The sequence below is a fragment of the Urocitellus parryii genome, chromosome X (assembly GCF_045843805.1).
Source record: "Urocitellus parryii isolate mUroPar1 chromosome X, mUroPar1.hap1, whole genome shotgun sequence".
NCBI lineage: Eukaryota > Metazoa > Chordata > Mammalia > Rodentia > Sciuridae > Urocitellus > Urocitellus parryii.
Window position 1 is genome coordinate 93,909,083 of NC_135547.1, and position 25,408 is coordinate 93,934,490.

Here is a 25,408-nt window from a genome sequence, read left to right on the forward strand (position 1 = left end):
GCCAGTCAAAAAGTATAATGTGAAAGTGTGGTAATTTGCATTTCTCTGGTTACTAATGATTATGAACATCTTTTCCCATGTATTTAAGCTTTTCTGATCTGCAACTTTCCTATTCATGCTTCCTGCCCCACACATTTTTAAATTTTAAAGTATACTTTTAAGAAAACCCAGGGACTCACACATGTGCTTTGCAATGCAACTTTTATAATAAATCAAATGTCTTTAGATGTTTATGTCTATTTCTGGGATATATATTTCATTTTGTTCATCTATTTGAGTATTCTTTTTTATATTTTTTTTGTAGTTGGACACAATACCTTTGTTTTATTATTTATTTATTTTTATGTGGTGCTGAGGATTGAACCCAGGGCCTTGCCCGCGCTAGGCAAGTGCTCTACAAACAATATATGAATAAGTAAATAAATAATATCTCAACAAATATATCCTTATTAAAAAGTACAGCACACATATGGGAAAATGCATGTAAGATAAATGAATGAACAACTTACTGAATACATTTGCATAACTGCTATCCAGGTCAAGAAATGGAATATTGCCAGCATCTGAAACTCAGCCCCCATGCATACTCTTACTAACTGTCCCTCCTCCCTCCCCACAGGTAATTGCCAATCTGAGTTATAACATTATGCCTTAGCTTTGCTTGTTAATCAAGTTTGTGTAAGTGCAGGTAGTTGCACAGTTTTTTGTATTTCATTTTTTTTCTCAAAAGATACTTGTGCACAGCATGGAAAAATTTCACAAAAATTTCACAAGTGTAGTTTGTTCATTTTTGTTCCTGCATTAAAAAATTCTTAATTTGAAAATAGTCTTTTCTTTAACAGTAAGTGCTAATTTTTGTGTGTCCTACTAAAATCTTTCCCTATTGCAAAAGTTTTATTGTTTTGCTTTTCACGTTTAAATCTACAGTTTTCCTAGAATTGAATTTGTAAATTGGGTGTGTTATACATCAAATTTAATGTGTTTTTCATTTGTGGTGCTGGGGAGTGAACCCAGGGATTCACACATGATCATCAAGTACTCTACATCTGAGCTACACCACAATACTCCCTCCCTGCTCCTTTTTTCCTGCGTTTTTGTTTGTTTGTTTTTGATTTTCTGGGGGTTTTTGAGACAAGCTCATTAAGTTGCTGAGACTGGCTTTGAACTTGCAATCCTCCTACCTCAGCCTCATGAAAAGCTGTGCTACAGGAGTGTGCTACCATGTCTGGCTCAAATTTAATCTTTTAATACAGGGATTTACAATTTATCTGGTATTTTGTTGAAAAGAACTACCTCTGCTTTGCAATACAACTTTTATAATAAATCAAATGTCTTTAGATGTTTATGTCTATTTCTGGGATATATGTTTCATTTTGTTCATCTATTTGAGTATTCTTTTTTATATTTATTGTTTTTTAGTTGTAGTTGGACACAATACCTTTGTTTCATTATTTATTTATTTTTATGTGGTGCTGAGGATTGAACCCGGGGCCTTTCACATGCTAGGCGAGCACTCTACCACTGAGCCACAACCCCAGCCCTATTTGTGTATTCTTGTGCCAATATCATATTGTCCTTATTATCATAGCCATGTAAGTTTTGACATCCATCAGAGGTGTTGTTCTTTGATATTGCTTTGGATGTTTTAGACTCTTTGCATTTGTGTTATAAATTTTAGAATCTGTTGTCAGTTTCAATTAAAAATTGAGATTTTAATTGGAATTGCAATTAGCCAGTTTGGGGCAAATTAGTATGTTTTATTGAATCTTCTGATATATGAATGTTCAGATCTTTCCATTGCTTTAAATTGGTTTTCTGTGTACAGATATTGCATATCATATGTTAGATTAATTTTCAGGTATCTGTTCTTTTGTGATGCTACTATAAACGATATTTTCTTTTTTGGGGGGTGGGTACCAGGGATTGAACCCAGGGGCACTTAACTACTGATCCACATCCCCAGAACTTTTTTATATTTGATGTAGAGATATTTTTTTCTCCTGAGTTGCTTAGGGACTCCCTAAGTTGCCTCCTGAGCCATTGGGGTTACAGGCATGTGCCACTGTGCCTAGCAAATGATATATTTTTTTAATAGTAAACTTTCTATGTAATGGGTTTTTCTGGTATAGGAAAATGCAGATTTTTAAAACTGCATATCAAGTAACTTTGCTAAATTTATTTGTTAATTCTAAAATTAACTATATATTCTTCTGAACTTTTCTATGAATAGAAATATGCCTATGAATAAGTGTTTTTCCTTTCTAATCTTTATACTTAATTCTTTTTATTTACTGATTGTACTGACTAGGACCTTCAGTACAGTATCAAATAGAAGAGTGACTAGAGAGTAGCATTCTAGCATACGTGTCTTAGTGTCAAAGGGAATGGAAAGCTTTCAACATTTTAGCAGTAGGTAGGGTGTTTTCTATAATTTTTTTGTTTGTTTTGTGAAATAGAACTTTTAATGCCGTTTACCTCTCTTCTAAGATTGTCAAGAATTTTTGTCATGAATCAATAGTGAATTTTGATTTTCTGCATTTATTGAGATGATCATTTATTTTGGTCTTTGTTTAGTTAATGTAATGAATTACGTTGTCTTTTTATTTTTTTTTTTATTTTTTATTTTTTTTTTATTGTTGGTCATTCAAAACATTACATAGTTCTTAATACATCATATTTCACAGTTTGATTCAAGTGGGTTATGAACTCCCAATTTTACCCCGTATACAGATTGCTGTATCACATCAGTTACCCTTCCATTGATTGACATATTGCCTTTCTCTTGTCTGATGTATTCTGCGTTGTCTTTTTAAAAGTCAACTTTAAAAAAGTATAATTTACATGTTAAAATACATACATTTTAAAGTATATAATTGGAGGTATTTTGACAAACAATCATCACAATAAAGATATTAAATATTCTGTTACCCCATAAATCTCCCTTGTGCCTTTTTTTAGGTAAATTCCCACTCCTTCATCCCCACCAGGCACACAAAGCACACACTAGTCTGCTTTCTGTTGCTATAGATTAAGTTGCCTTTTCTCAAGTTTTATGTAAATGCAGTTATATAATATGTAGCCTTTTGAGTCAGGCTTCTTTCACTTGGCATAATGCTTTTAATATTCATCCATGTCATGTGTGTTAGTATTTTGTCATTTCTTATTACTGACTAGTATTTTATGAATCTACCACAGTTTGTTTATTCATCCTCTTTCAGTAGAGATTTAAATTGTTTTAAGCTTTTGACTATTAAGAATAAAGCTTTGGGGGCTGGGGATGTGGCTCAAGCGGTAGTGCGCTCGCCTGGCATGTGTAGGGCACTGGGTTTGATCCTCAGCACCACATAAAAATAAAATCAAGATGTTGTGTCCACCGATAACTAAAAAATAAATATTAAAAAATTCTCTCTCTCTCTCGCTCTCAAAAAAAAGAGAAAGAAATTGTGTCCACCTAAAATAATAAAAAAAATAAATATTAAAAAAAGAATAAAGCTTTCTTGAGCATTCAGTCTTTCTGTGGGTATCTACTTTCTTTACTTTTGGGAAAATACCTATGAGTCATAGGCAGATATATTTTTAATTTCAGAAGAAACTGTTAAACTTTTCCAAAATGATGATATTACTTTATGTACTTACCTGTTAGAGTCTGTAAACAAGTCTGAATGGCAGCTGGCATTTTGCCAGAGGGAGTGGTTTGTGAGGTGGCGCCAGCGAGCCATTAAATGTGGAGATTCCTTATTGGTTGACTGCTGTATCTAGTTTATGTTAATTAAGATAAGCTCTGTGGAATGTGTAAATACCTCTGTGGTCCTACAATAAAAGGCTCCCACTCCTGCTGTATCAATGTACACAAGTTGTTCGTCAACGCCCCCCCCCATTAGTTTGCTGCAGCTGGACTGTGGCACTTACCTACAATTTCTGAGCCCATTTGCTTTACACTCTTGCTGACCCTTCACTGGTATTCCTTTTTAATTTTAGCTAAACTGATGGAGGAAATAGTAGTATCAGTGTGATTTTAAATTACATTTCACTAATGACTAAATATATTTTTTGGGGGGTGTTTATCTGCCATTTATATATATTTATATGCATATGTATGTATATAAATGTCTCTTCATATCTTTTGCCCATTTCTACCTGGATTGTTTGTCTTCTCATTATTGGTTTTTAAGAATTCTTCATATGTCTGGATGCAAATTTTTTATTAGATATGTGTTTTGCTAATACTTTCTCCCAGTTTCTTGCATCCCTTTTGTTTTTCTTGACAGTAATGATCAAAGAGCAGAAGTTTTTAATTTTGATATTCAATTTATCCAGTTTCCTTTTTGTTCTTTAGATTTCTAAGTTATGTTTTTAACTGACAAATAATAATTGTATATATTTATAGGAGACAATGTGATATTTTGATTTATGTTTATAATATGTAATGATTAAATCAGGCTCATTAGCAAATCCATCACCACACATCTTTATCTTTTTTTGGTGATGAAACACTTGAAATGTACTTTAGTGATTTTGAAATACTCAATGCATTATTATTTCTTTTAGCTACTATTATGCATAATAGATCGCTAAACCTCATTCCTCCTATCTAACAAACTTTGTACCCTTTGATCAAAACCGCCCCCTCCCACATCTACCCCTCCCCACCTTCAATAATTATTATTCTACTTTCTACTTCTATGAATTCAATGTTTTGGATTCCACATATGAGTGAGATCAAGCAGTATTTGCCTTTCTGTGTTTGCCTCATTTCACTTAGCATAATGTCCTCCAGGTTCATCTATGTTGTTGGAAATCATGGGATTTCCCACTTTTAAGGGCTGACTATTTCCCAGTGGCTCCAGAGGCTGAGGCAAGTGGGTCATGAGTTCTAAGCCAGCTTCAGCAACTTAGCAAGGTGCTAAGAAACTCAGGGAGATATCCTGCCACTAAATAAAATACAAAAAAAAAAGGGCTGGGGATATCACTTGGTGGTTAAAGGCCCCTGGTACCAAAAAAGAAAAATTCCTGGTACCAAAAGAGAAAAAAAAATGGCTAGATACTTTTCCACATTTTCTTTATGTGGAAAGATATGCCACATTTTCTTTTTCTTTTTTAAAAAATATTTTTTGTTGCCAATGTTTATTTTTATGTGGTGCTGAGGATCGAACCACGGCCTCACATATTCCAGGCAAGTGCTCTACTACTGAGCCACACCCACAGTCCCCACATTTTCTTTATCCATCTATTTTTAAGATTATCATACTTTTCAAGTCCAATTAAAAAGTCTTTTTGTAAAAAAAAAAAAAAGTCTTTTTGTGTGTTTCTTTACAGACTATAATTCTAAGATTTAAGATTTATGATCCATTTCTAATTAATTTTTGTATGGGATATAAAATAAGATTCCAGGTTCTTTTTAATTCCATGTAGACTTTCAAATTTTTTGAATGCCTTCTCTTTAAAAGACTATCTTCCTAGCCCTGCTTAATTACTTTGACCTCTTAAAAATTAACTATTTATGCATGTTTTAAAACATGCAAAATGAAAATTTTAAGTATATATTACATAGAAAGGGTTAAAAGTGAATATGGCTGAGTAACAAGAATATATGGTAACTGGTCCTTTCCCACTAGTTTCTGGAAGAAAAGCATTATTAGGGCATAGACTATAAAATGGCATACAAAGCAAAGATAGAAACAAAAAAAAGGTTGCAAATTGTATTTCTAGCTCTCAAGACATTATTTTTGAGAGCTGAGGTTATCTCTAACGACGAAACCAAAGCCAGCTATTAAACAGCCAGAATGCGATGGTAATTGAATACATGACCATTTCTCTTTTGGCACGTTCTTTGTTCTCCTCTTCTAGAAGATGCAGGCGTCTATTTAGTTTGATTATCTGTCGTCTTAATGAAGTTGCATCTACAGTAGTCACTTCATCCGAAGTCCCTTCAATTGCTGTATCTATATTTGAAATGTCATTCCTGATGTTGTCAGAATTGGAAGAGGTAGCAGAAGACCCGCTACCCAACATGGGTCTGTGATTTTGATCTAGCACATCGAAGATATGGTTGTAAGTCCTATGACTAGAAGACTGAATAAGTGACAAATGCCATGAGCAGAACCAAGATTAGCTCTATCTTCAGGTAACATCTGAACAGGACAGATGGGAGTCTGTTGTGTTGATGGTGTCACATTGGAATGATTTCTAACTATTCATTTCCATGAACAGCATATTCACTCATAGAGGACTCTCTTTTTAGTTCACTGCATGGATTTCTTCATTTTGAGGAGTTAGAGGTCTTTCTGAATCCAGAAATCTAGTGATCTTTCACTTAACATGAGAACATGAGGTGTAATTGTAGTGCCAGAGGTTTAAAGGTAGTGGACTGAACAAGGTCAGGATCTGCTGGTCTTGAAAACGGAATGTCCTCATGGTTTCCTGCCATGACAACGTTCTCTGGAACACTAGCATTTGGAACTCCTTGGAATTCTTGTTACAGGTCAGCATTTGATGGTATTACCATTAATTTTTCTAAGACCCTCATTTGCTGACTAATAACCTTGGTGTTTTCCATTTTGTACTGAATTTGACTAATTTCAGCCATCTTGGCAGCAGTGAAAACAAGGAAATGCTGCCCTGCTCACCAAATGTGTTCCAGGACTGCTTGCTATTTGATACTATCTGCTCTTGTACTTCCTATTAAATTCTTTAATTTGCTCCAGGGTACACGAGTTAAATTTGGAGAAACTTTGTGCCCCTAGGGTCCCTTAGGAGGGCTTCTAGGATGGGGCTGCATATTCTCAGACATTACTGGCTGAGCACAGTTGGGTGCTGGGGCAAAGTGCCTCCTGGGTTAGCCTGTAGCAGACTAGGAGCTTGCTGCAAAACCTAAGTGAAAATGAGAACACATGTATTGCACACATATTGGATAAACTGCTGAAATGTTGGGAATTCATTGAGTCTGCATTGATGCTTAAGGTGATCGGTGATCATGAAATATTAGGTGAATTGATTTTCTTAAATCTGACAGAAGAAGAGTTACATTTAGTTCCTTTAGATACTTTGCATTTTCATATAAATTTTAGAACCAGCTTTTTTTATTTCTATAAAACAACCTAGTGGGGTTTTGATTGAGATTACATAGAATCCATGAACATTTGGGGACTATCCCTCTCTCCCACTTCACTCATTATGACTGCTTTTTCTGTACTATATAAGTTTTTGTTTCTCCTGGAATAAATTTTCTTCTTTTAAATTTTGCTTAGTTTTCTATGTACCTAGAAATATTTCACCCCCAAGATTCTTTTCCATCTCTAGTATCTAATTTGAATTCTTTTTTTTTTCAGAGAAATCTCTCCCATCATTTCTGATCTGCTTAAATATGGACAGCTTGCTCCATAGACCTTGCTGAACACCATCATCTTAGAAACTCCCCCATCACCATCTTAGGTTTTATTTTATTTTGTTTTGCCTTCTTCTTGACTTGATTTTCCTATTTCTTTAGGTTTTCTTTTTTCTTCGTTCACTATCTTTTTTAGTGACCACATCATTTAAACATTTCCCAAGAGCATATAGGAGGTAAAATTTTAGATTATATGCATCTTTATTTTGCCATCATACTTAACTCACTGGCTGTAGAATTCTATGTTGGAAATGACTTTTTCTTTTGATGACATTGTTCCATTGTTTTGAAAAATGTTACTGGGTAAAATAAAATACCACAATAATCCACAATCCCTTATATAAAATCTGTTAATTCTGTTTTTAAATACTTATTCATTTATTTTTAGGTGTAGATGGATACAACACAATGGCTTTATTTTTATGTGGTGCTGAGAATTGAACCCGGGTCCCGCTTGTGCTAGGCGAGCGCTCTACTGCTGAGCCACAATCCCAGCCCCCAAATCTGTTAATTCTTGATGTTATTTTTTCCAACTCTTTCTCTCTGAAAAGATCTTTTTCCTTGTTCCAAGTGATTTAACACTCTGCCTTGTCGTGAATCTGTTTCCTTCCTTTGTGATGAGAGCTTTCAAGCTAGAGATTTCAAGTTTTAAATTTTGGGAAGGGTCTGGAATTATTTTGTTGATGATGGCTTTCCTTCTGTTTGTGTTTGGAGAACATAGGAATGGGAGAGCAGGACAGCAGTTGCTCTTTCCCATAAATCTTAATGACCTATTTACTTCTTAAATTATCTGTATTTCCCCACGACTTTAAGAAAACCAAACTGCAAATAAGAAAACAACCAAGACTTTTTAAAAAGGAACAATTCGTATAACTTAAGACCTCACTGGAATATCTCAGCATATGATTTAACATACTTCAGTTTCTTTCTACAAAATTAACAAAGGTTATTCAGGTTTGGATCTCTGAATTGACTCTTCTTTTTGTCTCCTTTTCCATTTTATGAGATATTTTCTCAGCTCCTATTGAATTTTATTTTTATTTCCATTGGCTTTTCAACTCTGTGTATTCGAATGTTCTTTTTTTTAATTTTAATATTTAGTTTTCGGCGGACACAACATCTTTGTTGGTATGTGGTGCTGAGGATCGAACCCGGGCCGCATGCATGCCAGGCAAGCGCGCTACCGCTTGAGCCACATCCCCAGCCCCTCAAATGTTCTTTTACCATACCATCTTGTTCTCTTTTTGAGGGGGGGTGGGTACCAGGGATTGAACTCAGGGGCACTCAACTACTGAACCCCATCCCCAGGCCTATTTTGTGTTTTATTTAGAGACAGGGTCTCACTGAGTTGCTTAGCGCCTCACTGTTGCTGAGGCTGGCTTTGAACTCATGATCCTCCTGCCTCAGCCTCCCAAGCCACTGGGATTATAGGTGTGTACCACCGAGCTCGGCAACCATCTTGTTCCTGATTCATGTATGTAATATCATATTTCTCTGAGGGTATAAAACTCCTTTTTAAAAAGTTTTCTCTGGAAAGTCTATTTCTGGCTTTTTTTTTTTAAGAAAAATTTGATTGTTTTGTTCATTTAATTTTATTTTACTCCTATGTGATGACCCTTGACCATCTGAATACATTATACAGCTTTGTTTACATGAGTAGGGTTTTTCATCTATGGGAAGCAGTATAATGTAATTGGCTTGATCAATTTAATTAGCAAATATCCAGTCTCCTTTTTCCCCTTGAATTGATCAGATTCTCAAGAGCAGAACTTCACATTCTCTTCTGTGCATTTGGGAAGCTGAGTGGAGAATGAAAGCTGATTGTGTCAACAATTAATGTGTCAAATTTCCCCTATTCTCTTTATCTTCATTATGTAACTCTGCCATCAGCTACACTTGTTGCCACCCAGTTAAAAAACATATCCTTTTTGTTCCCCACAATGATTAAACCTTCAGTATTTTTACTAGGCAAGATCAGCCACTTGATTGGAGTAGAGGAGTTATTTCAAAACCCAACTTCTTGGGGCTGGGATTGTAGCTCAGTGGTAGAGCACTTGCTTAGCATACGTGAGGCACTGGGTTCAATCCTCAGTACCAAATAAAAATAAAATAAAGGTATTGTGTCCACTTAAAACTAAAAAATAAATATTAAAAAAATACCCAACTTCTTTTTAAAAAGATTTTCAATGAAACCTCTTCTTTTAAACCATATGTAAACACTATCATTTTTTAGCTGCCACCTAAAGAATTTAATTCATCTTTTTATTTTTGGGGGGTGGGAGGGTACCTGGGAGTGAACTCAGGGGCACTTAACAACTGAGCTACATCCTCAGCCTTTTACATTTTTTTAAAAAATCTTAAGACAGAGTCTTACTATGTTGCTTAGGGCCTTGCTTAGTTGCTGAGACTGGGTTCAAACTTGAAATCCTCCTGCCTCAGCCTTCAAAGTCACTAGGATTACAGGCATGCACCACCACGCCCAGCCTCTAAGGACTTTCTGAGGTGAAAATTGGGTTGTTTCTTAGCTTTTCTGGTGCGAGCTTTAAGCTCAGTAGATTGAGCCCCTTAAGTCAGTTACCATTTATCCATCTGTTTTCTGGCTTCCATAATTTTATTATTGTTGTCCTCTCTCTCTTCCCTTTATTGTTGTGAATCCTTGGGAATGTAAAGGTATATGTTCAGTTATTCTTCATTGTCCAAAACAGAGCCTTCCCTTTAACTTAAATTCATTATAATAATTATGTGCTTTTGATACATTTATTTCCTCCTATACCTTCTACTGTCCTGCACCTCAATTTAACCATATGTTCAAATGTTAAACTTCATTCATAAGATATAATGTTCTGAGTGACAGTTACCAATTTCAGTACAACTGTAGGAAGAAAACATATGAGGGTGAGCGTATGTACCTGCATGTGTGTGTGTGCGTGCGCACACATATTAGATTGAACACCTACTTTTTAAGCAAGAACATAAAATCTTCTTGGAGAAAGGAGACTACTTTTCCACTCATTGCCCCAGCATCTCTTAGAAGCTCTCAATGTCATGAAATGTAAAGGTGTTTTTTTTCTTTTTTATCTGAAAGGTATATATATATATATATATATATATATATATATATATATATATATATATATATTTGTCAATACAGAGGATTGAACCCAGGGGTGCTTTACCACTGAGCTATACCCCAGTCCTTTTTATGTTTTTTTTTCCTAATGTGGTGCTGGGGATCAAACCCAGTGTCTTATGCATGCTAGGCAAGCACTCTACCACTGAGCCACAACCCCAGTCCCCAGTCCTTTTTATGTTTTATTTTATTATTTTTTTAAATTTTGAGACAGGATCTCACTAAGTTGACTAGGCTGGCCTTGAACTTGCAATTCTTCTGTCTCAGCCTCCCAGGTCACTGGGATTCCAGGTGTATGCCGCTGTGCTGAATGAGAAATTCATTTTTTTAAACTATGCCACAGTACCACTGGGGAGACATTTACACAATAATGTATAACCTTAGAAGGAAATATTTAATGACATCCTGGAACATTGCAGACAAGCTTTATAGACAAGTGATGAGCTGAGCTCAACATCATCAAGTCTCATGTGTATGGAAAGGATAAAACAGAGCAAATGCACAGGTGTCCTTGGACATTCTCTGCCCATTTTGCAACGTCCTGGAAAGCTTATCTCCCTATTAGTCTATCCATAAGCTTTAATACCCTTTTACTGGGATGTGTCTAATCTTATGTTTGGTCAAAAGATCTTCTAACAGTACATTTAAAAACTATTTTCCAGATGTATGATTTTAGTGTTGGTGGAATATGACGATGTTGATGTTCAAATGAGTCTTATTTTAGAAGCCATTTGTTGTTCTTATAGCCATTAATATTGCTAGTGATGTCACAGTTTTTAGTCCTGTGCAGTCATTGATCCATGTAACTAATATATATAGAAGCTTGCAATTTTGAAGAGTTTGTCCTTTGAATTCACATACTGCCAAATGGTTTTTCTTCAAGTAATGTATTTTGGCTTTATGAAATGATGCACAGTAGGACTCTCTTTAGTAGCCATTTGTTTAGTTAAGAAATTCAACTAATTTTATAAGATGCTCAAGATCTTCATGTGGATTTGTAGATAGTGCTTCAAGGACAATCCTGATGGGTACAGAAAACACTTTTAAAACCCAAATGGAAAAATATAAGTGACTTCAAAAAGATCCAAAATTAGAAACAAAGGGAAGAATGTTATCAAGGTATTATTAGCTAAATAATTCATATTCCCTCAGAAAATAAAGCATATAATAAGTGCAATCTAAAGGATTAAGCTGAATATTCTCCATTTAAAAAATTTTAAATTGCTAACTTCAAATTGCTATTTAAATAAAAACTTTCTTGCCCCTTTGGTACAAAAATGATTAATCCAGAAATTTTTGCCCCATCAGAGTTTAATGAGCCATAACCATCATGTTTTGTTTGTTTGTTTATTCATTTTGTTTTGTTTCCACATTAGGGATTGAACCCAGGAGTGATCTCCTGCTGAGCTACATCCCCATGGTTTTTATTTTTATTTTGAGACAGGGTCTCACTAAGTTGCTGAGGTTGGCCTTGAACTTGGGATTCTCCTGCCTCAACCTCCTAAATAACTGGGATTATAGGCATGTGCCACCCTGCCAGTCTCATAGCCATTATGAAAACTGCCACCACAACAGACATGAGTATATCAATATGTAAAGCAATGAAGTGTAACTGATGTGATTCTGCAAGCTGTATACGGGGTAAAATGGGAGTTCATAACCCGCTTGAATCAAAATGTGAAATATGATATATCAAGAACTATGTAATGTTTTGAACAACCAACAATAAAAAAAAAAGAAAACTGCCACCAAAAATAATTTTGCCCATGAGCCAAGGAAGGCTGAACTCACATGACCCAAACTTTATTCCTTGCCCTGAAGTTCACTTTAGCAAGTTTATGTGTTTTGCATGTTTAGCAGTTGAATCAAAGTTAAATAATCAACAATGTTATGAATTTTTGAGGTATTTAGTTCTCTTGGCAAATTGGGTTTTTCTCATTTGAACTCTTAGCTCAGATGCAAGGAGTTTGGTATATTTCCTGCTCTCATATTAAAGAATAAGCAAAGTCCATTCCCATGTTGTTCTTTCCTACTGAATGGCTGTAACTAAGTTAATAACATTTTTTCTTGAACAACTATTATTATATGTCTTAGAAGTCTGATTCATAAATGTAAAAAACAAAACAAAACAAACTCTGAAGGCCATGTTGTTCAAACATTTTAAAGAGAACAATCCCAGACTCAAATTTTAAGGTGACAGTTTTGAACAAACTGTACAAACTACATTTTTTGGCTGCTTTGTAGGAGTATTTCTTATCTGTTATGTAGCATACATGGCCTCCTGTCAAAGTTACCATTCAGGTTTGTGCTTGATCTCTTGTAGAAGTGCCCTCCTCTTTAATGACTGAATCCACACATACTGATGCATCAGTATTCACATTTTAATTACTTACAAGACTAAACATAGAACTAAAGAAAAAAATTTAACCTGTAACATACATATTTCAGTTGATGGGATGCATTTCCAAAATCGTATAACACATTAAGAAATAGACTTGAATGAAAAGGCAAAAGTGAGTATTTTTAAAAAATCCAAATCCTGATGCTATTTGCAGGAAGATTTATGGTTTAAAAAAATTCCCTCTCCAGCAATTTCACAATCAATTTGCCTTCTGTTCTGCATTGTGCATGTTAGGATACGTTTAACGTCTTTGGGATCCTTTTCAATATTCCAAGGATCCAGTTTTGTTAGTTTCTCTATTTATTTTGAGGTCCCATTTTCAAAACAACTCATAGCTAGGAGGAAACAAAATAGAAAATTAAGTCTAGAGAATAGTACCTAGTTATTTTTTTTCCTTCTTGAACTCTTATTGGTTCAGGAATGACAGCAATTTACAGATCATCACCCTCCTTTTATGGGGCAGGACACTGATTTGCAGATAGTCAGCCAAGATGCATGTCTGCTTTTGGCAAACCAACTTTAAAAGATACAAACAACAGCATGTATGTATCAAACTAATATGGCCATATATCTCATTTTGAATTATTTGTTGCCTTACAATAAGTGTGAAGAAAAGAAAAAAATGTGTATGCATTTGGCCCTCCAAATCTGTAGATTCTACATCTGTGGATTCAACCAACCACATATTGAAAACATGCAAAAATATTGCATCTGTACTGAACATGTACAGTCTCATCATTCCATAAACAATAGTGTAACAATTATTTATGCAGCACTTATATTTTATTAGGTATTATAACCTGGAGATAATTTAAAATATACTGGATGATGTGCATAGGTCCTATGCAAATTCATTTCTATATACCATTTTATATAAGGAACTTGAACATCCAATGATTTTGGTATTCACAGGGGTCCTGAAAATAATTCACTCCCCCAGCCCAAATACTGATTGATGACTGTATATATATTTATATTTCAGAGGAGGATATTATTTCTATTTGGATTTTGCAGATTTTTAGTTTACAATCTTAAGAGTAAATACAAAACGGAAATGAGTCTTGAATGCTACCCAAATTTTATTAAGAATCATCTTTGAGAATTCAAATTTACAGATATTTATTAATGCAAGAAACAGTGCCAGGTGCTAAGGAAGTATTGAATTTCCTTCAACAAACAATCCCCAAATCTCAGAAACTAAACACTTAAGTCATAGTCCAATGTAGTTAGCAGGATGGTGGGGTGATCCAGGCTTTATTCAGTCTTGGGTTCCATATGACAGATTAGCTGGATTCTCACCAAACCCAGCCAGCGATGAAGAAGACAAAGTAAATTAGTCACAGCAAGTTTTACACATTGGTGTGGTGGAGCTAATTTGTGCAGGCTCACAAGTCAATGGTTAGTTAGCATTTTTTCCCAACTTCAAGTTCAGAGACATCACTTTGGTAGTTTGAAATACCACAGAAATCAGCAAACACTGTAAATTGGGGTTTTGGGTTTTGTTTCATGTGATGCCCAACATTTAGGAGCACATAACTGGCTGTATGAGATGCGATTTCATCCAAGCTCCGTGCCTCAGTGTCTTGATACAATAAATTGTTATATCTCCCTTGTAGCAAAGTATAATATCATTTGCTAGGGAAACTCTGCTTCAGCCAATAATTCATGGGTCAAACTCATTTCATTGGGGGTTCTACTATCTTCACATGCCTTCATAGTCACCGTGTCCAATCACAGGCAGGGGTTGGGTGAAGAGAATACAGAGAAATCCCACTACTTCTTAATTGCTCAACCCAAAATTGAAACATCAATTCTGCGCACTTCCAGAAATGAAACTAATCACAAGGCCCCACCTAGATGAAAGAGAGACAGCAAATGTTTGACAGTGAAGTGGTAGCAGAGGAATTGATATCTTAAAGGGATCAAAGAACTGAGCACTTTCTTTTGTGGAGCTGAGGAACCCAGGACCTTGCACATGTTAGGCAAGTGCTAGACCACTGAACTACATCCCCACCTGTTGAGCACATTTTTTTTTCTGGATTCAGAAAGTACACATTATATTGAACAAGCCCTGCTCCTGGTATATAAATTTGATGTTTCCATTGATCGAACAAGTCATAAGATTAACCCATATTCAAGAGAAGAAAGAAACATTACCTCTTCACAGGAGAAGAAGCAAAACCCCATGATGATGGGGCATGGACACAGAAAGGCATAATTCATGGAAGAACATTTTTGGTGGGAGGGTACTGGGGATTTAACACAAGGGTCCTTAATCAGTGAGCCACATTCCCACCCCTTTCTTTCTCTCTTGTTTTGAGATAGGGTCTCACTAAGTTGTTGAGGTTGACCTTGAAATTATGATCCTCTTGCCTCAACCTCCCAAGTCATTGGGATTACAGGCACACACCACCATGCCAGGTATGGAAGGACATTTTAAATAATCCACCACAACCTCCTATGAACAGGATCCCAGCCACTCCGCCTGCCCTTTGTTCTTCCACATACACCTCTTGAAGTTGTTTTCTGATTTGGGCTTTCTGTAATGGTGGTCCTCGTGTTCATTATAAAGTAATTTGACTGTAGCCTGTAAGAGTTGGGAGAACCCAGAATTCTTCTCCAGCTTAAATCTGCTGATTCAATCTTAGGTCTTTATCCTGTTTTGTATTCTAGCCATTTATTTACTGGTCATTTTTTCTCTAACAGACTACTGACTTCTCCAAAGCAAGGCCTGGGTATTACCCACCTCTATATCTCTGATGGTGCCAAGCACAGCCTTGTATGTATCCAGTTTCAGTAAATGTTGATTCAAATTGACCATTCCCAATTTCGTTCAACCTTTTTCTTCATGATCTACCCCAATAGAGAATTATTTCTGATTATCATTCTGATTATTATTCAAGAGAAGAAAGCAAATGAAACATTTCATGTTGAAGTCTCCTAGAGAATTCTTAAAAGCTATTCTTTGTTTCTTGTCACACTGTTTCTCATAGGCAAATACTATTCTTCATCTGGTATCTATACCTGTGGTTAAGCTTCTAAGAGGAGCCCACAAAAAAAAAAATAGTGGGTATCGGATAAAGGAACAGGAAAAATCAGAATCAAAACTTTTTATATCTGGAAAATGCAGATTTCCTTTGAAAAATACAGAGGAATGGAACCCCAATATTGAAAAATGAGAAAATGCTGTACAAGAAAATGAAAGAAAAAAAAGGCAGGCATAGCATTGCCCATCCACACATACTCCTCTGACCCCCTCTTTCAGCCTGAAATGACTGTAGAATATGTTGATGCCATTAGGAAAATTGCCACCATTTCAGCTGTGTTCTGCTTGTTTCCAGTGCTGCCTCATGACCCGTTCAGCCGAAAAATGTGTGTCAATATACTTACTGCTAATTCTGATTCAGCTTTTGTACCTTAGATGTGCTCATTGACCTTCCTCCACTCCAGTGAGTACCACCTGATCATTCTAAGGCAAGGCAGCTTCAGATGAGTTCAGGTACATAATCAAACTGGATGTTCATGTAGTCTTAATTTTTCCCTTTTCTCAACCTTACTTGTGATTTGGGGAATTAACCAAGCTTCTCAATCTGCTTGTCTATAAAATTGAGCTATCCATTTCACATAAAAGAGAAAATTGGTATAAAATGCTGAGATTTTCTTTTCAGAGATGACACAGCTTAGGTCAGATTTTAGGCCTCTCTCATTCCCACAGGCTGAAAGGAGCTTGTGAAGAACCACAAGTTTCTCTCTGGAATACAAATAGTCTACCTTCCATCCCCTTCTAGATTATTCTGTCATTACCTGCAGTGCATGGATGGCTTACATCTCCCCAAAATTTATATATTGAAATCCTAATTCCCAAGGTGATGGTATTAGAAGGTGGGTTCTTTGGGAGGTGATTAGATCATTATGGAGATTAGAACTCTTACATAAGAGACCCCAGAAAGCTAACTAGCCACTTTTACCATGGGAGGATACAGCAAGCAGGTACCATCTATGAGGAACAGCATCCTTAGCAAACAGTGAATTTGCTGGTGCCTTGATCTTGGACTTCCCAGCCTGGAAAACTGAGAAATATATTTTTGCTGTTTATAAGCCAGGCAGTTTATAATATTTTGGTATAGCAGTTCAAATGGACTAAGATACTGCCCATGTTTTACTTTGCTATGTATTTCTGTATTGTTAGCTCTTTTGTTTTTAAAATTATAGTTATTTACATTTGAGTCAAACTCTTTATAGTCGATGAATGGGTGTCCATCTATGTGAACAATTTATCATAAACTATCAATTCAAAGCAAAACGGTAAAGAATGATCTATAGAAAACTCTAGCTGGGCATGGTGGCTCAAGACTGTAATCCCAGTGGTTGGGAAGGTTGAGACAGGAGGATTGCAAGTTCAAAGGCAGCTTCAGCAACTTAGTGAGGCTCTAAGCAACTCAGCAAGATTCTGTTTTTAAAAAGACTTTTTTAGTTGTTGATAGACCTTTATTTATTTATTTATTTATTTATTTATTCATAGTACTGAGAATTGAACCCAGTGCCTCATACATGCTAGGCAAGTGCCCTACCACTGAGCTACAGCCCCAGCCCAAGACCCTGTCTCTTAATAAAACACAGAAAGGGCTGAGGTTGTGGCTCAGAGGTCAATCCCTGGTACCTTCCCCAAAAGAAACTCTGTACTACTACCATGCAATCATTGTATTTTACTAGCTTTATTGAGGTGTAATTGACAAAATGTGTTTACATATTTTACAGTGTACAATTTGATAAGTTTTCACATATGTATATAGCCATGAAACCATCTCCACAATAAAGATAATGAACAGATCCATCATCTCCAAAAGGTTCTTCCTATCCTTTTGTAAGTCCTTCTGCCTTCCCACTCTCCTTCCTGTTCATCCCCACGCTGGTAGAAACAGACACTATTTATTATTCTTGGCTTCCAGAGTTCTAAATTTCATTGTCTATAAACATTTTTTGGTGGTCTTTCCCTGGCCTTGCATAATTTCCTCACATGCACATCGATCAGTACTCTACTCAATACTCCACAGTGATTCTGAATTTTTTGTCTTTTTTGTAGTCTGTGAACTCTTGCTGCTTTAGTCTCCCCATATTTTTTTGGGGGGGTATCAGGAATTGGACCCAGGGGTACTTAACCACTGAGTCACACCTCCAGCCCTTTGTATTTATTTATTTTTTATTTTGAGACAGGGTCATGCCAAGTTGCTGAGGCTGGCCTTGAACTTGTAGTCCTCCTGCCTCAGCTTCCCAAGTCACTGAAATTACAGGCATGTGCTACTATGTCCATCTCTCCAGATTATTAACTCCAGTTCTTCAATGCAGGGAGTCTTCTGGGTCCCTTGAGCTCCCCATCCCTTCACTGTGACTTGGACACCCTCTCTAAGCAATAAACTAGGCAATTAGGCCTTGCCTTTGTTTCCTGACTTGAAGGAATCACTATCTATTTGCCTGCTATCCATTGTCTTAAAAAACATTATTTTGTATAGTTTGTCCAGTTCTTTTGTTCTTTAAGATGGAAGGATAAATCTTTTTCCTGTTACTCCATCTTGGCTAAAAGAGGAAGTTGCTCATAGTACTTTTGTTTGTTATAAAAATTTTTAAGGGGCAATAAAATTTCCACAAATAAACTGTAGGAAAATGTTTTCTCTAAGTTCAGTAAGCAGATTTGGAAGGCAGATTTAGTTTCTCAACTTCTTAAATGCAGAGGCATGAGAATATTAAGAAGACAATTTCCATTATAATTGTATTTGAAGGAAAGTGAACTAATAAATAAATTAGAAGTATATGAATGAAGAGGAATGATTTCAAATTTCTTTTCCATTTTCTTATTGTACTTTCTCTCCAATGTTGGCCCATTCCTATAAGTTTAAACTTTATCCCTCCATCTATCCAGCCAGCCAGCCAACCAGCCAGCCAACCAGCCAGCTACCCATTCACTAATCCATTTATCAGTGTTACTGAGTTCCAGGGCTAAAATCAATCATAAGTCAGGGAAGATGTTTCTAACACAAATAAGTGATAAATGTCTGAGGATATACTAATTACCCTGATCTGATAATTATACATTGTATACATGTGTTGAAATGTCACACTGTGCTCCATAAATATGTATGATTACTATGTGCCAATTAAAAATAAAAATAAATATTTTTTTAAAATGTCAGAAAATTTCCTGGAAAGTTCTCACATATGGTGGGTGGGAGTTTTATTGTTTTGGAAGCCTGAATAAAATACTGAGGTGTTGTGGAGGGTGGAGTCATCAACTTGGGACAGGGCTGGGGAACAGATCAAGGAAGATTTCTCCCAGGAGAATACATTTGAAATGGCTAATGAAGAATGAGTAACATTTGGCTAGGCAGAGATGGGAAGGAGAGAGAGAGGGAGACAGAAAATGAGTTAGCCCAGGTAAATGTGGGGAAAAGGTCAGTCCTATTTTTGGACTGGTGAAAAGCTGACTATGGCTGGGGTCTACAGATTAGAGAATGACATGGCAGGAAATTAGGTTGTAGCATAGTTAAGGGCCAGGCTAAGAACTATGAGTGCCAGGCCAGGCAGTCTGGATTATAATGTTCCAACAGTCGGGTGGCAGGTGACAAGAAGGATCTGCAGGAGACTGCTGACATCATCCAAGAAAGGATGTGAATCCCTGAACTCAGACAGGGAGGATGAGGACTAATCCATGTGACATTTTTGCTAAAGAAACATCATTGTAGTGACCAATTTCATGCTGAGAATGAATGAGAGGGAGACTTGAGGATAAATGCCTCTTGGCTTTCCAACTTGAGAAAATTGGCAGATGTCATATCATTAGCGGAGATGGAGACAAAGGCAGAGTAGGTTAGGATTGGCTTTTAGTACCAATGAGTTTATAGTTTCTGTGGACTACTATGGTGGAGAGTCATTGCAGGAATTTGAACCTCAAGGGAGAAGTTTGAGAGTCAATGGCATAATGTCATAGACAGAATGATCATAACTGATATCACATAGAATGAAAAGAAAATAATATGACATTCTTGTACTCTGAAAAACTTTAATGCAGAATATATATATCAAGATTGTAAAAATATTCATGCAAGCTGATTTCTAAGTATCCCACCCAATGCAGGAGATAAAATTCTGCTATAACATTCCCTTAGCAAACAAAGGGATTTAAGGTATTTTCACCAATCCTCATGAATTCTAGACTTTTACCCAGTGTAATAATGTTCTTCAGTGAAAATGAAAAAAAAAATCAGACATGGGCATATGTTGTCATGGACTTTCTAAGCAGTGAATAACTAGAACAGAGAAGTAAGAGGATGGCTAGAAGAAAGTCTCAGGAGTCAGTGCTGAGCCCTTTTAAAAAGAGTTGCTATTTTAAGTGCAGCTCTGATTTAAATATTCCTGGTACTGAATAAGCAGGGGGAACTTGGGAAAGCCTGAGTCACCCTCACACCCTTAATTGGATTCATAAACCTAGACACATTCTAACTTGGCCATTTTATGAGCCCATGAAGCTGAGATCTATTTGAGGAAGAAGTGATTTGGGTTGACCTTCAAGCAGTGGAAAAGAAAACACTTGTTACTTCCGGAAAATTTCCTCAGAGGAAACTTCACCCCAGATAGAACTCTACTGGCATTTCCCAGTCTCCTGAAATGTCAGAAACATTGGCCACAACATTTGTATTTGTGAGGATGACATGTTTTGAGCATTATTGGTAGAGAACTTTGATAGTGCAAGATAATCCAAAGCTCTTACCAAGTTCTTTCCTTCCTTCACTCAGGTGTCTGTAGTGAGCAGACAGTGTTATATATTGTGAGGAGGCTTCTAGAAGCTCCCTTCTCCTAGGATACAAAATGTAGGCAGAGAAAATGAAGAACTCAGCTTTTCTTAATCCCCCTCCAGATCCCCAGACACAGTATGGTTCTATTCTTCTATTCCAGAGTCACACTTCCCACAGTTCAATCACTTAATTTTCAGACTGAGACAAGATTTGGTGGTTTCAGTGTCTTTTGGGGAAGTGTACAATATCAAGAAACTTTTTGCTCTACTGCTATGTGAGATGAATGATTTTTAAATACACCACAAGTTACAAAAATGCCCAGGATTTACAATAACACATTTTAAAAGTTTTCTTCTTTATATTACTGGAAGTTGTCAGTGGACATAAAGTATGCAATAACTCCTCTCCTCAGGAACTTTTAGACTTGCAAACACAATCTGGAGGGGAAATAGTGTGTTGCCCATTTCAGAATATTTGGAAGGTACTTAATAAGGTAGAAATTGGACTTCAAAGAACTTAGCAATTATTTGCAAGGGGAACTGTCTTGGAAACCAGAATTCTCTGGCTTCTGGGGAAAAGGGGCTCAAAAGCAATGGTGGATGGGCAACTATGGACCACATCTATAGGTGTTCAATGGGAGGCTTCTGCAACAAACCCTGTAACTGAAATGCACAGAATACTCAATGGAGTAAAAGCCTGGAGTCTTTTGAATCCAAAATTTACTCTGGAACCACATGTCACCTTAAGGATGTGATATAAAGGGTTAGGGAGAAGGAGCTCATACTCAAAAGATCACCACCATTGTCCCAACTGCACTGATCCCTGAATTCTTACCACCAGTCATTTCCTATTCTACCTCCCATTGGGACTTATGTGAAAAAAAAAAAAAAACAGATGCTACCACTGGCATGTAAATTAATTAATCATATTGGTTCCCTAGGTAATTTTTGGGTTACTGGATATGAAAAGAGAAGAAGAGAAGGTGGGGAGCCCCAAATAAAACTGCCTTCTCTCCAGTTTTGCTTACTTATCATAAGTCTATCCTTGGAGATCTCTGATGAGGTATCATCCTAGAAGTGAGGATACCTTACAAAATACTACACTGTGGCCAATTTATTAGCTATATAGTGTATTTTGTACTAAGTATTTTATGAGCTTTATCTTTACAAGTTTCCGAGAAATAAGTAGTGTGCCTATTTTATGGATAAGGAAACTAAGAATCCCTGAGGTTAAATGACTTGACATGGATACAGACACTCAATCCTAGGTCTGTGTAGTTCCACTGTCTTATTTTGTTTAGACTTTTGTTTTATCTTTAATCGGTTGTCCTAAGCTCAAACTACTGTAACAGAATACTGTAGACTAGGTAGCTTAAACAATAAGCATTTATTTTCTCACGGTTCTGGAAGCTAGAAGACCAAGATCAGGGTGACAGCATGCCCATGTTCTGGTGAAGGCTCTCCTGCTGTTTGCAGATGGCTACTGTCATATTGTATCTTCACCTGGCAGAGAGAGAGAGAAAGAGAGAGAGAGAGAGAGAGAGAGAGAGAGAGAGAGAGAGATCCATCTTCAATCTCATGTCTATTCTTATAAGGTTGCTAATCCCATTCACAAGGGCTCAACCCTCATGACTTAGTCACTGCCAAAAAAAAGATTGCTCCTCCAAATACCATCACATCAGAGATCAGGGCTTCAACATATAAAATGGGGTGAGGGTTTTCATTTCAGTCCATAACACCAGCCATAGTGATGTTTTGTTTTCTATACTTAAAGAGAAAAACGCAGCCAGGTTTGGTGGTATACACCTTTAATCCCAGCAACTCCAGAGACTGAGGCAAGAGGATCACAAGTTCAATGCCAATGTCAACAATTTAATGAGGCCCTAAGCAACTTAGTGAGACCCTGTCTCAAAACAAAAAATAAAAAAGGTCTGGGAATGTAGCTCTGTGGTAGAGTGCTCCTGGGTTAAATCCCTGGTACCACAAAGAAGAAACTGAAGCTTTCCATGAAATAAATTATAAGTGGTTTTCCACTAGTGTTTATGAATTTGCACTCATTTATTCTCTGTTGAATTCAGTCTCCCTTGGGGCCAAATTATGCTCCCATTAACTAGTACATACATTTTGCCCCAGGAAAACTGAATTATTTTATATTCTTGCATACACCTCAGACTTCCCAATGTATATATATTCTTTTGCAAAAGCAGAGAAAATGGGTGTGGTGCTTATAAATACTGCTTGGTTTTGTCTTCTGCTCAGCAGTGGGAAAGACAGAAACTGAAAACATTTTTTTCTTTTGGTACCAGGGATTGAACTCAGGGGCACTTGACAACTGAACCACATCCCAAGCCCTATTTTGTATTTTATTTTATTTTTAAATTTTTTTGTAGTTGTAGATGCACAGCATGCCTTTATTTTATTTGTTTTATTTTTTTATGTGGTGCTGAGGATTGAACCCAGTGCCTCACAGATGCTAGGCAAGTGCTCTGCCACTGAGCTACATTCTCAGCCCTATTTTGTATTTTGTTTAAAGACAGGGTCTCACTGAGTTGCTTACTGCCTCACTTTTTGCTAAGGCTGGCTTTGAAGTCTGGATCTTCTGTCTCAGCCTGAAAGTATTTTTTTTTTTAATGAGGGATGTGTCAGGAATGAGAAACATGAAATACCACATGTTCATGAGTATGTCTCTTAAGGATAGAAGGCCATTCTCCTACTTTTTCCATAGAATTAATAAGATTTTGATCCCAGGGGTAAGAAGGGATCATGATGCCCTCATGGCCTGCATTATAATAGCTTTGGGGATACTGGAGATAAGCACTTGGGAAGGTATACCATACTCATAGATGGGATGGTGATTCTGTAGCATGACTAGGGTGCTGCCCCTTTTAAAATATTTAATAAAAACCAGAATGGAATAATAAGAGAGAACAGAATTCAAGCACATGTAAAACATACCATAAGGCTCTGGAAGTAACTGGAATGACTTAGGAGGGGAATAGTTCTGGTGCTGAGGCAGGATTATTAAAGAATTCTGAGTTATCCAGGATTATTAAAGAAACCTGAGTTATTCCCATTCTGTGACCACAGCTGGTGGGGACTGGGCAACACTGAGTTCATTCATTTGGGAAACATGTATCACATACTTAATACATGTTCACAGAACTCTGAAGAACCAAAGATAAGACCCAGTCTCTGCCCTCTGTAGATTTACATCATGATAACAAATAAACTCCTCATTTGCAAGAGGCTTTGCATTGTATCTTTTAATTTTTCACTCTAGGGTTGTCAGAAATGACCACACAGATTGTGTGCAATACAAAGATTATGATATGAATGGAAACCAATAGAATTTTTCAGTGGACAACCTGTACAACTGCATATGGTGGCCCTGTTTGCTTAAATATTCTCCACCTAAAACACCTCCCCTTGCAACCCTGCCTTGTAATTTCTTCCAGATGGCATCTCTGCTCTGAACTCCTCTCTATATCCTGGCCTGACCACAACCCCCAAGTCATTCCTCTTTCCACAGACCTCCTTTGGCATATTTGTCTGTAGTGGTGACCTGAAAATCAAACAGGGCCTTCATGGGCCTTTTCTTGTTTAGTGTTTTCTTCTATTATTGGTTTAGCCCTGTGTTCTTGTTGAGCTTTTTGCTAGCTTGAATCCTATCTCCATGCCTGGTTTTCCATTGGTAAGGGTAGGAACTATGTCCATCTTTGTGTTTCCCCACATGGCTTAGCACATAATTGAAACCCAACAGGGCAAAAGAAAAAAGTGCTATGTTAAAATGAAAGACCTTTTAAAGAGTGAAAGATGCTACTTGAAATGGAGTGTCTGTGACAAAAATCTTCAGTCAATACGTTTTTCAAATTCTTTTAGTTGTTGACTCTCAAATATTTATGCTAATGACAACCAGGAAAAGCACAGATATTGGAAATGTACCAAACCCAAGACTAATTCCAGCCAACTAATTCTTTTCACCAAACCTTCTGTAAGAGCATCTACCATGAAGAGGCTCAGCCACCATTGATCCCTTACAACTCTCCCTTGGGAGAGTCAAATTCATTGTTTCTCAGTATGGTGGTCCAAGGGTACAGGAGGGAGGGAGGAAGATGGGGAAAGAAAGGGAAAAAGGAAAGGATTGGAAAATGAACAAAAGCATAATCAATTGTTGACAGAGTTTGGATTTAGAAACTTCAGATCAGCTAAGATAATTTGTAGTTATCCCTGAAGTGATTAAATTCTTAAAAAGAATGACAACTTTTTCTACAAAAGGAAGGAAAGAAAGGAGGAGAGGGAAGGGAAAGGTAAGAAAGAACAGAAAAGAAGGAATGCAGGAAATAAGGATAGAGAGGGAGAAAGAGGGAAGAAAACAGAGAATGAGTAAAAGGGTAGGAAGAAAAGGAGATCTTCAAATAGACCACAGTTTGCTTTTTTGGTATTTTTATTGAAGTTCAATATGCTTTAATTGACACAGGAGTCTGGAATGCTCTGAAACTCTGACTAAGGAGATGGCCTCCCTGGGTAATTTAAACTTCCTTTCTCATTCATAACCCCAACCACAAGGTTAAACTGGCACCCTGTTCTTTTTGAATTTCATGAGTAAAAAATGCACTGAAAACCATTTCTGTAGCCAGAATGAGTGCTATTTCCTCCACATCTACTTTCTGACAAATAGTACATCCTAAAGCAGGTAGCTGACTAAGT

General features: G+C 36.6%; 1 pseudogene; it reads right to left on the reverse strand.

Annotated features, from left to right (window-relative positions):
• Window positions 1–5,745: 5,745 nt before the first annotated feature.
• On the reverse strand, window positions 5,746–6,586 carry LOC113199731 (mitochondrial fission factor-like; annotated as a pseudogene).
• Window positions 6,587–25,408: the final 18,822 nt, after the last annotated feature.